This window comes from Mixophyes fleayi, chromosome 9, assembly GCF_038048845.1.
Source record: "Mixophyes fleayi isolate aMixFle1 chromosome 9, aMixFle1.hap1, whole genome shotgun sequence".
In the NCBI taxonomy this organism is placed as follows: Eukaryota; Metazoa; Chordata; class Amphibia; order Anura; family Limnodynastidae; genus Mixophyes; species Mixophyes fleayi.
This window is the reverse complement of record NC_134410.1, coordinates 45,706,582-45,722,412: the sequence shown is the minus strand read 5'-3', so window position 1 is coordinate 45,722,412 and position 15,831 is coordinate 45,706,582. Positions and strand designations below refer to the sequence as shown.

The following is a 15,831-nucleotide window of genomic DNA, read 5'->3' as shown; positions in this document are numbered from 1 at the left end:
TGACCAGCGATTTTGAACATCAGTGTCAAAATCGCAGCTTGATACATTTCAGGGTTTTTTTCAAAAAATTTGCCGCGATTTAAACACGCTGGCAAACTCACACTTTGATACATTTACCCCATGGTCTGTTTTTTTCTGACATTTACTTTTGTTATTGACTGGTAGCAAATTCAGTTATTTTAGTGTCAATAAATTTACTGACAGCTGGAAAACCTGGCTGTACTTAATAACCCTCCCACTACGTGTAGGTCTGTTTGAGCTGTTTTTCACACCGTTTCCAAACATATGTGATTGTGTTTACAAACCAAATATAAAGCTTGCTTCTTTCTTCTCCTGGAACATATATTTCAGTCACCTGTTTTATTGTTGCTGTGAACTCAGATGTTAATGTTTAGTGTGACCCTTATGACTGGTTAATTGGCCACACCCACATGACAAATTGACAATGTCACAAAAATTGTCCAGACCACACCCAAACCCCACCCATATGACATCATAAGTAGTCTCAGGGTATAAAAGTAGGGGCTGGGAGCCTAAAAGTCATTTGCTCCTGGCTGAAGGCAAATTGGCCACTACAATGGCCTATAAAAGGAAACAAAAGAAGGGCCACCTGTCCAAAACTCGGGCAGTGACTTCCCGGAAGAGGAGACGGTACACAAGGCAGAAGAAGCGTGTGACCGTTACTAAAGGCACACGGAGAGGTAAATATATATGTTCCAGCTAATGTATAAATTACAGTCTAGACCAGTGTTGTACAGGATTTCCTCAACAAATTCTGTCTACCATGAAAAAGTGAATCTTTAACTTAATAAGCTGTTATTTTTCATTGTTACAGGTTACAGACGTAATCGTCTGACGTTTTAGAGGCATAAGACGTGACGATGACGGTGACCTTCTCCACCTGCCGGAGTCACCTCAATTCACCCTAAAGAGCATTCAGAAAATACAAAAAAAAGAAAAAAGAAGAAAAGGAAAAAACAAATAAGTTAGGATTAGACAAGGTGCAAGGTTTAGACATGCTGACAATGGTAATGGTCCCATGCAGAAGAATTAAGGCTAATCTAAGTGCAAAATGGTAATGGTCCCAATGCAGAAGAATTAAGGCTAATCTAAGTGCAAAATGGTAATGGTCCCAATGCAGAAGAATTAAGGATAATCTAAGTGCAATTAAGAAGCATGACACTCAGTTATTTAGCATTTAGGTTAATCTAAGTGCAATTAAGAAGCATGGAATAAAAAAATAAGCCAAATTTGGTCTACTGTGATCTTTTAAGTATTAAAGGGTTTAATGTACATGTTACATGCACGCTGCACAAATGGTGCAGAATAAACACACCTTTAAAAGCCTTAAGGCAAGAAGTCTAAAGTTTAAAGATAAATAAGGAATACATAAAATACATAATTATACTGCCTGGCCAATAAATTTTAAAGGGGCGCCACAAAGCCAGATCAGATTGTAATCTGAAGGAGAGCGGAGGAAACTTTTCCTGGTATACTTGTGAAGATCTAATGACTGCCGGTAAGGGCTCAATAACCACAGTGAAGACCATGGACGACAGCGGACATCTTTGTCTAGTACCGTTTCGGATAATAACCCTATTGGATGGTGTCCCTTTGATCACTATCATTGCTGATGGGTCTGAATATAGAGCAAATATGCCTGTAAGGAAATCTCCATAGATGCTAAGCACTTCCAGAGTGAGGGATATAAATGTCCACGATATTCTATTGAATGCGTTTTTTAGCATTAAAAGATAGAAGTATATCTGGGATTCTTTTAGCATTTCTAATATAAGATTTATTTATTGACAGGTTTTCATATAGCACCTACATAATGATCTGTGCCTTACAGAGAATATTTTATCATGCACATCACTCCCATCCCCAGAGGAGCTTACAATCTATATTCCCTACCACACAGACTAGAATAATATTGTCAACTAACCCACCACTATTCTTTAGGGATGTTGTCACACTCCGCTCCCCGGGTATCTCTACCCGAGCCTCTAAACACTGACTGTCACTTTAATTCCTGTTCTAGTGCAGCTGATTAGTCATGGTCTGCACCTGTGTTTGCTACACCTGTGTACTGGTCAGATTTACCATTGGTCACCCTCCCTTTATAAGGCCTCTCCTTTCATTCTTTCATTGCTGGTTCTTCAAGTCATATCTGTTACTCTGATGTCTCTGTTGGGATGCATACCCGTGGTAACTGTGTTTATCTGATGCTCGTGGTAAATGCTATGAATTACATCCGTCACCTGTGCGGCCTGCATCGCTGACTGCTGTTACCTGTTCCACAATCAGTGGTAAGCTGCTATTCATCACTGCCGTGTGTTCATCGCTGCTGTATGCTGGACTTCCTCGATCTCTGCATACTTGTTCCACTGCTCGTGGTAAACGCTATGATCTACACCTGTTACCTGTTCCACAATTTGGGTTTCCCCGAGCCTCTATGAACCTCTGAAAGGCCCTGTATATAAGTGACACCATCATGTGTACGACAATGCTAAGGTATCAACAGATCTCGTGCACTATTCAGTGGCAGAATGACGTGCCAATCTGAGTGTATCTCTTACATGAGTCTCGTCAGAAACGCATATATCCTGATCACATAATAACTTTCTTTACTCATCTGACTTTTCAGCACCTTTTGTAAGCCTGGTTCTCTAAAGACGCTTTAAAAAATTGCTACTTGACACTCTGTGAGAGAAAACATGTGACAGCTTGAGAACACATTACATAGCAGGAGAATGATCCAATTCGGCCATCAAATGGTGGTAACAAAGATTACCATTTTATTGTAAAACATTAATACAAGGGTTCTATGAAGACTTGAGTGATTTGCAGATGATGATCACGAAGACATGCAACAATAGTAACTGTCAGCAACATTCATTAATACAAGCTGCATATGCAATAACCAGATTCTCTATTAAAAGTAGAATTGAGATACAGGAATCAACAAAGTCCTAACATATTCAGTCACTATTGGCACGGCTTGTCACAGATGATGGAGCTGATAACGGTAATCAACAATGACGGCCAGGTAGATAACAGATGTGGGTCCAGTGCCGTAACTTAGAATTCTAGCGCCTGGGGCGAGAAAGACAAATGCCGCCCCCCTAGCCCTCAATTTTAACCAAATGAACCTAAAATTTTCCTAAATTGCGCCCCCCTTCAGCATTGCGCCCTGGGCGGTCGCCCCTGTGTCACAGCCCTAGTTACGGCCCTGTTGCTGGGCAACAATGCTGTATTGCTCTCTCGCTGCTTTATATGCCCTCTCAATAAGAAAATAAAGACGCTAGAGCTTGTTTCCCATTTCCGCAGTGCTATAACCGAGAGAGATGGAACTTATGAGAGTACTTGCTTTTGTGCTTACTACTATCTTTCTAGTCTGTCTAGCAGTCCACATCTGAGTGTTCCAAACTATTTCCACAAATGCGCACATCGCTCTCACTGTAACAAGTGGCATTTTATGGTGTGATTTGGTTTCTTTATTGTTCACCAATGCATTTTACCACTACATGAGGCTTCCTCAGGAGAAGTTGATGTGGCAATGGTTGCTGTAGTACCATTATCATCATTACTCATTTCCTGAGGAATTGGTTGTTAGAACCTAGGGACATTGAGTCATAAGGCATAAATATTGGTTCAGCCAACAATATGGCTGCCTCCATTATGTAGACAAATAGTACGCTTAAAAAAAACAACACAAGTAGGAGAGAAGTGTATTTTTAATATTTTAGCTGATTAAGGAAATTCCCATTGTTAGGGGTAGTTTAAAAACCGGTAAAATAATGTTAGTTATAATATTTTTAGTACAGTAAAAACACTAATAGGGGGGTATTCAATTGTTAGCGTTAACGGAAAAAAACGAGCGCTCAAAAATTCTTAGGAGGGTATTCAATTGTTAGCGAGATCCCCGGAAAACGAGCGCTCTAAAAATATTAGCGTTAATACAGTAATTACTCGCTGAATTTCATCTCGCAGCTCCCTGAGCTGCGAGATGAAATTCAGCGAGTAAACTACCGTATTAACGGTATTTACACGCATATTACCGTATTAACGCTAATATATTTTGAGCGCTCGTTTTTCCGGGAATCTCGCTAACAATTGAATACCCCCCTTAGCGTTAATACGGTAATTACTCGCGGAATTTCAGCTCGCTGCTCCCTGAGCGGCGAGCTGAAATTCTGCGAGTAAACTACCGTATTAACGCTTTTCTCGCGCAATATTACTGTATAAACGGTAATATTTTTTGAGTGCTCATTTTTTTCCGTTAACGCTAACAATTGAATACCCCCCATAGAATTATCATTCAAAACCTCCATTTCTATACATGGTTATCAACATCAGTTAGAATGTAATTGCCAGAAAAGCATGTACTAAACTATATCTCTATGATATATTTTAAATATAATATTTATTGCATACATAACCAAAACATTAGTTGACTAAAAACGACTGAATCAAAAAGCATTTTTCTATACCCCAAGAGACAGGGCAGTAAATGAATCATATCTTAATTCTATGTCAATTCAAATTACAGGCAATATTCGTATGGTTGCAATACACATTGTACTTACACTGTTCTAAAAGCACATGCGTGGGGTGGGAGACAACAATGTTTCTGTAAAACATATTAAACTAAACTCTAATCTAATGTTATTAAACAGCCCAGTACTCTGCTCACTTACTCATTATCGCCCAGATATACAAATAAAGGAAGGAGTTTGCTACACTTTAAATGAATGGTTAAAGAACAGCGAATCTGACCACAAGATCTACTATGAGATGGTTAAGAAGTGAGTTTATTTCCTTAAACTAGCCCAACAACAGGCTTGTTCATTAAAGATCCGATTTCTGAAAAGATTGTGTGTGTTTTAGGTTCACAGAATTTGAGGAAGAAGATGCACACCATCTACAAAGATCTAATCAGAAGCTGGTAGATGCAAGAAAAATCTATAACAATGATATGGAAGTATAACTGACCATAGAAGCAAGCATTGAAGAAAAGAACCTGTGTGATAAGTAGAGATGGGCGGACTCGGTTCCCTGAGAACCGAATCCTACCGAATTTAGCCTTTCCGACTACCGAGCCGAGCAGAAATCGAGGCAAAACGTCATTGTGACGTATTCGTATTTCTGAACTCGGTTCTCGCGAGATTTGAAAAGCATAAATACCCGTCTCCACAGCAATCCATCGTCATTTGACAGAGGGAGAAAGCAGGGTTAGGTCACACTGGCTATATCAGCGCAGGGACAGAGCAGTAATTGGACACATTATTGTTTCTATTCAATACCATTCTAATCTTAATACCAATTGTTACAGCAGTAAGAGGAGGATAGAGGAGCGTTTTTGTTCAATTTCTGGCACTCCATGTGCTTTTGGGGTGTTCCCCATTCTTTTGCATTAATTGTTCTGGCTGTCGAAAGTCCGATTTGTCAGCAGTCTAAAAAATTTTTATTTAGCAGTCCAAGTGCTTTTGGGGTGTTCCCCATTCTATTGCATTAATTGTTCTGGCTGTCAAAAGTCAGATTTGTCAGCAGTATAAAAAACAATTTGTAGCACTACAAGTGTTTTGGCCTCATTATAATGGATTCAAAGCAGTCCACATATGAGCATAATCAGCAACCAGGTTCTGTCACCAGTCCTGATGGTAGTGTTCCCAGTACGTCATCTGGGAAAGGCGATGTCAAACTACATAGTCTTTTGAAATCAGGCAAAAAAAACACACCAAAATTTTTTTTACCGTATTGAAGCGAAAAAGAAGTGTAACTGAGGAAAACTTAACTGCCGATAAAAAAAAAATTGCCAACATGCCATTCTACACACGCAGTGGCAAAGAGAGAATGAGGCCTTCGCCTTTCTCTATTAGTGGCAGATCCAAAAATGTTACCGAGCCTACAAGTGGTGCACAACTACTGTTACGCGTCAAAGCCGAGCTGCAAGATAACAGTAAGGCATTAGAGGATAATGTTTGCTCTGAATCAGAAATGACACCAATCCCTGTGGAGAGTCCATCCAACAGTGAGATGTCTAATCATGAGTATTCTGTTAGTGTACCCATAAAGAGGGGCACTTTCAGCAGCTCTGCTGATGTGTGCCTGAACAGCCCGAGTGTAGCCTGTGATACACAAATTGAGGATGCCACTTTGGAAATAAAAGAGGATGAGGAGGAGATTTGTGTAGGCGACAATGGTGCTAATGAGGATGTTGATGAGAATAAGGTTGTTTATGTAAGTCCTGCACCAGTGGCAGCAGTTCTGGCACGTGACAAGAAAAAGGCCATTGTCATGCCTGACCACAAAACTAAAAAAATCCACCTCTTATGTGTGGAATTATTTCTACCCAATCCAGACAACAATTGTATAGCCATTCGTAGTGTATGTCAAGCCACAGACAATCGAGGGAGGGACCTTAATCATCTTGGAACCTCGTCTATGTTACGCCATTTAACTAGAGTTCATGGCAAAGTGTTAGGAAAAGCTGAAAGTTCTTCCAAAAAAAATACCAACACTCCATTATCAAAAAGGACCCTCCGGTCACTGACATCCTGACGGCTACAAAATACACCCACCACACCATCCTCATCAATATCCTCAGCAGCGCTCGGAGTTAGCCCTGCATCCCACTTATTATTGATTCCTCTGAAGAAAGCGTTAGTCCCACTGCTGCTGCTGTTGCTGGGGGTGAATCGTCAGCCCAGAGGCAGGCCAAGAAAATGAGCGGTCCTACATTTCAACAATTAACTGTGAAACAATCATTTGCTAGGGGAAGCAACTATGACAGCAGTCACCCAGTCGCCAAGCGAATCACAGACGCCATGGCTGCCATGTTAGTGTTAGATCTGCGTCCAATATTCACAATAAACGCAGCTGGTTTTTCACAGTTAATTGAGTTTTTGTGTCAGGTGGTCCTCTGTCCTGCTCTTTCTCATGCTGTGCTGTGCTGTGTCCTGCTCAGTCCTGTGGTGCTGTGTCCTGTGCAATCTATAACTACGTTCACTGTTCCTGCAGTATTAAAAAATAGTTACTGCAATCTCAAACTACGTTCACTGTTCCTGCTGTACCAAAAAAATAGGTACTGCAATTTCAAACTACGTTCACTGTTCCTGCTGTACCAAAAAATAGGTATTGCATATAATGGAGTACCAAAATTTGGAGGATAAAGTAGGGAAAGATCAAGAACCACTTCCTCCTAATGCTGAAGCTGCTGCCACTAGTCATGACATAGACGATGAAATGCCATCAACGTCGCCTGCCAAGGCCGAGGCCCAATCTTCTAGTACAGGGCATGTAAAATCCAAAAACCCAAAGTTCACAAAAATGAGCAAAAAAAGAAAATTAAAATCATCTGAGGAGAAACGTAAACTTGCCAATATGCCATTTACGACACGGAGTGGCAAGGAACGGCTTAGGCCCTGGCCCATGTTCAGGACTAGTGGTTCAGCTTCACCCAAGGATCTAAGCCCTCCTCCTCCTCCCTTAAGAGAGTTAAGCTGTCATCAACAACACAGCAAACAACTCTGCCTTCTAAACAGATGGCATCACAAATCCCCAAGGCGCGTCCAAGGGTGTTGGTGGTTGCGAAGCCTGACCTTCCCATCACTGTAAGGGAAGAGGTGGCTCCTTCTACCATTTGCAGCATGCCCTCGTGGACGATGAAAACCAGAGAGAATGTAGTCTACAGCTACATAGAAACGTTGACTCTATAGTGCTTTTCGGCATCGGATTGAGTGGATAGGTGACGACTGGTGGGTAAATCTATGATGATCTCATCCCATTTATCTCATATCTGTTCAATGTTTTTGAGAAGACATTTGATGTTGTCCAGCTCAATGTCCAATGTAGCATTGGGTGCTTCAATAACGAGGGTAGTGGGGATCCTATACCCAGTGATGGTTACTCAGCGAACCTGCAGGCTATGGAGGCAAGTCGCTGGCATCTTACCACCTCACTTCACAGAGGAGAACTTACTCTGCATGCCTGTATTTCATCCAGCGGAGGTAAGTGTACATCCACAAATCGATTTGGGAATATATGCAAATTTGAAGCTTGGCTCGTTTTGATGTTTTTATCCAGCTGTCATCAGGTAATAAATAATATGTTTTTACTTTGATCTGTGTTATGTCACATACAAAAAGAGTGCTTCCATTATCAATACATATGGATATGGTTTTCTGGATTAAGAGAAGACTAATGATTAAGCATAATCACCTGTAAGAAATTATTGTGATCAATTTATTTTCATTTCATGGGGGTAAATGTATCAAAGTGGGATTTTGCAACTCCTGCGATTTTCTCGGGAGAGTTGAAACTCACCGATGTATGAAGCTGAGATTTCATGCAAAATCGCCAGAGTTCTGCTTCTGTCAAAATCGCTATTTGCAAAATCGCCAGAGATCAAACTCCCGACTGTTTGCCACTGCAGCTATACAAGTCTCAAATGTATGAAGCTGCCAGTAAGTAAACTCAGGAGAGTTTGCTTCAAAACACGCCAGCAGTGGCAGTGTTAAAATGTTAAAGAATAGATAAAAGTTGAAAAAAAAAAAAAGCGTGAGGTCCCCCTCTATTCATGCTTAACCCTAGTGCTGCCTGACTAGTGCTGATCCAGTGAAAATCGGGGAAAAATTTTGCGTGGGGTCCCCCTCATTTTCACGTTACCAGCACTAGGCAAACCAGCCAGGGTTGGCGGCACTATAGCAGTGGGACACACGGCAGCCATAATGACTAACCAACTATAGACTGTTCAGCGCTGGGCTGGATTCCCTAGGGAGTGGGGTCCGCCGAAAAAAACGAGCGGGCCCCCCCCCTAGAAAAAACTGTAAATAGAGCTTATGCAAGTAACGTAGCTCATTGCGCATGCGCTACGCTACTTGCGTAAGTTCTATTTACTGTATTAGGCGATTCCCCACAAGCGTGGGAAAATCACATAATACAGTAGTTAGAGCTTGCGCAATGAACGTAAGTTCATTGCGTACCAGACCTCCTACTAGGTAGAAGGTGTTAGCGGCGGCTCCACAGTTTTTTTATTTTTCTTCAATCAAGATGAAAGTGTCATGGATCTTACAAATATGAGGCCCTCCTGGCCGAAGCAAAGAAGACTTCAATCAACAAGGGGCCCCTTCTGGGCGAAGTACAGAAGATATTGGACAAGCCATCACTTTTGGAAGTATAATTTTGCTGGGACTGGGGCAAGCACAGACTATTGGAAGTTATAATTAATATGGGACTGGGGCAAGCAGACTTTGGAGAAGAAAGAAGACATCTTCGGTGGGTATTTGGGGTGTTTTTTATTTTTATTAAATAGATGTGGTCAAAATGAGGGTGGTTAGTGTGTTTATTGTGGGTTTTTTATTTTTAATAAATATGTGTGGTGTTTACAAGGGTGTTGTTATTTATTTAACACATTTTTTTGTGGAACTACAGGTCCCAGCAAGCCAGGGATGTCAGGGCATGTTGGCACTTGTGGTTCTCCAAGTGCCAACATGCCCTGGCTGCCGTGGGTATGCTGGTGCTTGTAGTTATACAAGCACCAGCATGGCCACACTGTTTTTGGCAACCTGGCTGGCTGGTACTTGTAGTTCCACAAAACAAAATGGCGTCCGTTTATTATTTTGACTCACTTTCGCCGTTATTACTCTACTACCCACAGCCCAGGGGTAGTAGGAAGAGCCCTAGTGCTATCAGCACTGAGCTGGTTCTTTCTATGGGGGGGGGCCCGCTCATTTTTTTCGGCGGACCCCACTCCCTAGGGAATCCAGCCCAGCGCTGAACAGTCTAGGGTTGGTTAGTCATTATGGCAGGGGGACCCCTGCCGTGTGTCCCACTGCTATAGTGCCGCCAACCCTGGCTGGTTTGCCTAGTGCTGGTAAAGTGAAAATCGGGGGGACCCCACGCAAAAATTTTCCCCGATTTTTACGGGACCAGCACTAGTCAGGCAGCACTAGAGTTAAGCTGGAATAGAGGGGAGACCTCACACTTTTTTTTTTTTTTTCACTTTGATCTATTATTTACAGTTTTTACAGCTGCCGGCAGCTCCGGCAGCTGTATGACAGGTCAGTGTAACAGTGATGTATTTACAACTTACTGTTACAACACAGGAGAGTTTCCCAAACACAGGAGAGTTAGCTAAACTCGGGAGTGTTTACATCGCACAAAATCGCCAGAGATGACCAGCGATTTTGAACATCAGTGTCAAAATCGCAGCTTGATACATTTCAGGGTTTTTTTCAAAAAATTTGCCGCGATTTAAACACGCTGCCAAACTCACACTTTGATACATTTACCCCATGGTCTGTTTTTTTCTGACATTTACTTTTGTTATTGACTGGTAGCAAATTCAGTTATTTTAGTGTCAATAAATTTACTGACAGCTGGAAAACCTGGCTGTACTTAATAACCCTCCCACTACATGTAGGTCTGTTTGAGCTGTTTTTCACACCGTTTCCAAACATATGTCATTGTGTTTACAAACCAAATATAAAGCTTGCTTCTTTCTTCTCCTGGAACATATATTTCAGTCACCTGTTTTATTGTTGCTGTGAACTCAGATGTTAATGTTTAGTGTGACCCTTATGACTGGTTAATTGGCCACACCCACATGACAAATTGACAATGTCACAAAAATTGTCCAGACCACACCCAAACCCCACCCATATGACATCATAAGTAGTCTCAGGGTATAAAAGTGGGGGCTGGGAGTCTAAAAGTCATTTGCTCCTGGCTGAAGGCAAATTGGCCACTACAATGGCCTATAAAAGGAAACAAAAGAAGGGCCACCTGTCCAAAACTCGGGCAGTGACTTCCCGGAAGAGGAGACGGTACACAAGGCAGAAGAAGCGTGTGACCGTTACTAAAGGCACACGGAGAGGTAAATATATATGTTCCAGCTAATGTATAAATTACAGTCTAGACCAGTGTTGTACAGGATTTCCTCAACAAATTCTGTCTACCATGAAAAAGTGAATCTTTAACTTAATAAGCTGTTATTTTTCATTGTTACAGGTTACAGACGTAATCGTCTGACGTTTTAGAGGCATAAGACGTGACGATGACGGTGACCTTCTCCACCTGCCGGAGTCACCTCAATTCACCCTAAAGAGCATTCAGAAAATACAAAAAAAAGAAAAAAGAAGAAAAGGAAAAAACAAATAAGTTAGGATTAGACAAGGTGCAAGGTTTAGACATGCTGACAATGGTAATGGTCCCATGCAGAAGAATTAAGGCTAATCTAAGTGCAAAATGGTAATGGTCCCAATGCAGAAGAATTAAAGCTAATCTAAGTGCAAAATGGTAATGGTCCCAATGCAGAAGAATTAAGGCTAATCTAAGTGCAATTAAGAAGCATGACACTCAGTTATTTAGCATTTAGGTTAATCTAAGTGCAATTAAGAAGCATGGAATAAAAAAATAAGCCGAATTTGGTCTACTGTGATCTTTTAAGTATTAAGGGGTTTAATGTACATGTTACATGCACGCTGCACAAATGGTGCAGAATAAACACACCTTTAAAAGCCTTAAGGCAAGAAGTCTAAAGTTTAAAGATAAATAAGGAATACATAAAATACATAATTATACTGCCTGGCCAATAAATTTTAAAGGGGCGCCACAAAGCCAGATCAGATTGTAATCTGAAGGAGAGCGGAGGAAACTTTTCCTGGTATACTTGTGAAGATCTAATGACTGCCGGTAAGGGCTCAATAACCACAGTGAAGACCATGGACGACAGCGGACATCTTTGTCTAGTACCGTTTCGGATAATAACCCTATTGGATGGTGTCCCTTTGATCACTATCATTGCTGATGGGTCTGAATATAGAGCAAATATGCCTGTAAGGAAATCTCCATAGATGCTAAGCACTTCCAGAGTGAGGGATATAAATGTCCACGATATTCTATTGAATGCGTTTTTTAGCATTAAAAGATAGAAGTATATCTGGGATTCTTTTAGCATTTCTAATATAAGATTTATTTATTGACAGGTTTTCATATAGCACCTACATAATGATCTGTGCCTTACAGAGAATATTTTATCATGCACATCACTCCCATCCCCAGAGGAGCTTACAATCTATATTCCCTACCATACAGACTAGAATAATATTGTCAACTAACCCACCACTATTCTTTAGGGATGTTGTCACACTCTGCTCCCCGGGTATCTCTACCCGAGCCTCTAAACACTGACTGTCACTTTAATTCCTGTTCTAGTGCAGCTGATTAGTCATGGTCTGCACCTGTGTTTGCTACACCTGTGTACTGGTCAGATTTACCATTGGTCACCCTCCCTTTATAAGGCCTCTCCTTTCATTCTTTCATTGCTGGTTCTTCAAGTCATATCTGTTACTCTGATGTCTCTTTTGGGATGCATACCCGTGGTAACTGTGTTTATCTGATGCTCGTGGTAAATGCTATGAATTACATCCGTCACCTGTGCGGCCTGCATCGCTGACTGCTGTTACCTGTTCCACAATCAGTGGTAAGCTGCTATTCATCACTGCCGTGTGTTCATCGCTGCTGTATGCTGGACTTCCTCGATCTCTGCATACTTGTTCCACTGCTCGTGGTAAACGCTATGATCTACACCTGTTACCTGTTCCACAATTTGGGTTTCCCCGAGCCTCTATGAACCTCTGAAAGGCCCTGTATATAAGTGACACCATCATGTGTACGACAATGCTAAGGTATCAACAGATCTCGTGCACTATTCAGTGGCAGAATGACGTGCCAATCTGAGTGTATCTCTTACATGAGTCTCGTCAGAAACGCATATATCCTGATCACATAATAACTTTCTTTACTCATCTGACTTTTCAGCACCTTTTGTAAGCCTGGTTCTCTAAAGACGCTTTAAAAAATTGCTACTTGACACTCTGTGAGAGAAAACATGTGACAGCTTGAGAACACATTACATAGCAGGAGAATGATCCAATTCGGCCATCAAATGGTGGTAACAAAGATTACCATTTTATTGTAAAACATTAATACAAGGGTTCTATGAAGACTTGAGTGATTTGCAGATGATGATCATGAAGACATGCAACAATAGTAACTGTCAGCAACATTCATTAATACAAGCTGCATATGCAATAACCAGATTCTCTATTAAAAGTAGAATTGAGATACAGGAATCAACAAAGTCCTAACATATTCAGTCACTATTGGCACGGCTTGTCACAGATGATGGAGCTGATAACGGTAATCAACAATGCCGGCCAGGTAGATAACAGATGTGGGTCCAGTGCCGTAACTTAGAATTCTAGCGCCTGGGGCGAGAAAGACAAATGCCGCCCCCCTAGCCCTCAATTTTAACCAAATGAACCTAAAATTTTCCTAAATTGCGCCCCCCTTCAGCATTGCGCCCTGGGCGGTCGCCCCTGTGTCACAGCCCTAGTTACGGCCTTGTTGCTGGGCAACAATGCTGTATTGCTCTCTCGCTGCTTTATATGCCCTCTCAATAAGAGAAGAAAGATGCTAGAGCTTGTTTCCTATTTCCGCAGTGCTATAACCGAGAGAGATGGAACTTATGAGAGTACTTGCTTTTGTGCTTACTACTATCTTTCTAGTCTGTCTAGCAGTCCACATCTGAGTGTTCCAAACTATTTCCACAAATGCGCACATCGCTCTCACTGTAACAAGTGGCATTTTATGGTGTGATTTGGTTTCTTTATTGTTCACCAATGCATTTTACCACTACATGAGGCTTCCTCAGGAGAAGTTGATGTGGTAATGGTTGCTGTAGTACCATTATCATCATTTCTCATTTCCTGAGGAATTGGTTGTTAGAACCTAGGGACATTGAGTCATAAGGCATAAATATTGGTTCAGCCAAAAATATGGCTGCCTCCATTATGTAGACAAATAGAACGCTTAAAAAAAACAACACAAGTAGGAGAGAAGTGTATTTTTAATATTTTAGCTGATTTAGGAAATTCCCATTGTTAGGGGTAGTTTAAAAACCGGTAAAATAATGTTAGTTATAATATTTTTAGTACAGTAATAACACTAATAGGGGGGTATTCAATTGTTAGCGAGATCCCCGGAAAACGAGCGCTCTAAAAATATTAGCGTTAATACGGTAATTACTCGCTGAATTTCATCTCGCAGCTCCCTGAGCTGCGAGATGAAATTCAGCGAGTAAACTACCGTATTAACGGTATTTACACGCATATTACCGTATTAACGCTAATATATTTTGAGCGCTCGTTTTCCCGGGAGTCTCGCTAACAATTGAATACCCCCCTTAGCGTTAATACGGTAATTACTCGCGGAATTTCAGCTCGCCGCTCCCTGAGCGGCGAGCTGAAATTCCGCGAGTAAACTACCATATTAACGCATTTCTCGCGCAATATTACTGTATAAACGGTAATATTTTTTGAGCGCTCGTTTTTTTCCGTTAACGCTAACAATTGAATACCCCCCATAGAATTATCATTCAAAACCTCCATTTCTATACATGGTTATCAACATCAGTTAGAATGTAATTGCCAGAAAAGCATGTACTAAACTATATCTCTGATATATTTTAAATATAATATTTATTGCATACATAACCAAAACATTAGTTGACTAAAAACGACTGTGAATCAAAAAGCATTTTTCTATACCCCAAGAGACAGGGCAGTAAATGAATCATATCTTAATTCTATGTCAATTCAAATTACAGGCAATATTCGTATGTTGCAATACACATTGTACTTACACTGTTCTAAAAGCACATGCGTGGGGTGGGAGACAACAATGTTTCTGTAAAACATATTAAACTAAACTCTAATCTAATGTTATTAAACAGCCCAGTACTCTGCTCACTTACTCATTATCGCCCAGATATACAAATAAAGGAAGGAGTTTGCTACACTTTAAATGAATGGTTAAAGAACAGTGAATCTGACCACAAGATCTACTATGAGATGGTTAAGAAGTGAGTTTATTTCCTTAAACTAGCCCAACAACAGGCTTGTTCATTAAAGATCCGATTTCTGAAAAGATTGTGTGTGTTTTAGGTTCACAGAATTTGAGGAAGAAGATGCACACCATCTACAAAGATCTAATCAGAAGCTGGTAGATGCAAGAAAAATCTATAACAATTATATGGAAGTATAACTGACCATAGAAGCAAGCATTGAAGAAAAGAACCTGTGTGATAAGTAGAGATGGGCGGACTCGGTTCCCTGAGAACCGAATCCTACCGAATTTAGCCTTTCCGACTACCGAGCCAAGCAGAAATCGAGGCAAAACGTCATTGTGACGTATTCGTATTTCTGAACTCGGTTCTCGCGAGATTTGAAAAGCATAAATACCCATCTCCACATCAATCCATCGTCATTTGACAGAGGGAGAGAGCAGGGTTAGGTCACACAGGCTATATCAGCGCAGGGACAGAGCAGTAATTGGACACATTATTGTTTCTATTCAATACCATTCTAATCTTAATATCAGTTGTTACAGCAGTAAGAGGAGGATAGAGGAGCGTTTTTGTTCAATTTCTGGCACTCCATGTGCTTTTGGGGTGATCCCCATTCTTTTGCATTAATTGTTCTGGCTGTCGAAAGTCCGATTTGTCAGCAGTCTAAAAAAAAATTATTTAGCAGTCCAAGTGCTTTTGGGGTGTTCCCCATTCTATTGCATTAATTGTTCTGGCTGTCAAAAGTCAGATTTGTCAGCAGTATAAAAAACAATTTGTAGCACTACAAGTGTTTTGGCCTCATTATAATGGATTCAAAGCAGTCCACATATGAGCATAATCAGCAACCAGGTTCTGTCACCAGTCCTGATGGTAGTGTTCCCAGTACGTCATCTGGGAAAGGCGATGTCAAACTACAT

The 15,831-nt window shown here is 41.0% G+C and overlaps 2 long non-coding RNA genes across 2 annotated transcripts; both read left to right on the top strand.

Moving 5' to 3' along the window:
- Positions 1-557: 557 nt before the first annotated feature.
- Positions 558-1,179, top strand: LOC142101575 (uncharacterized). The gene is made up of 2 exons (XR_012679048.1): positions 558-701; positions 836-1,179. It is a non-coding gene; the product is annotated as an uncharacterized LOC142101575 (long non-coding RNA).
- Positions 1,180-10,737: 9,558 nt separating this feature from the next.
- On the top strand, positions 10,738-11,428 carry LOC142101574 (uncharacterized). Its single transcript, XR_012679047.1, has 2 exons — positions 10,738-10,879; positions 11,014-11,428. It is a non-coding gene; the product is annotated as an uncharacterized LOC142101574 (long non-coding RNA).
- Positions 11,429-15,831: the final 4,403 nt, after the last annotated feature.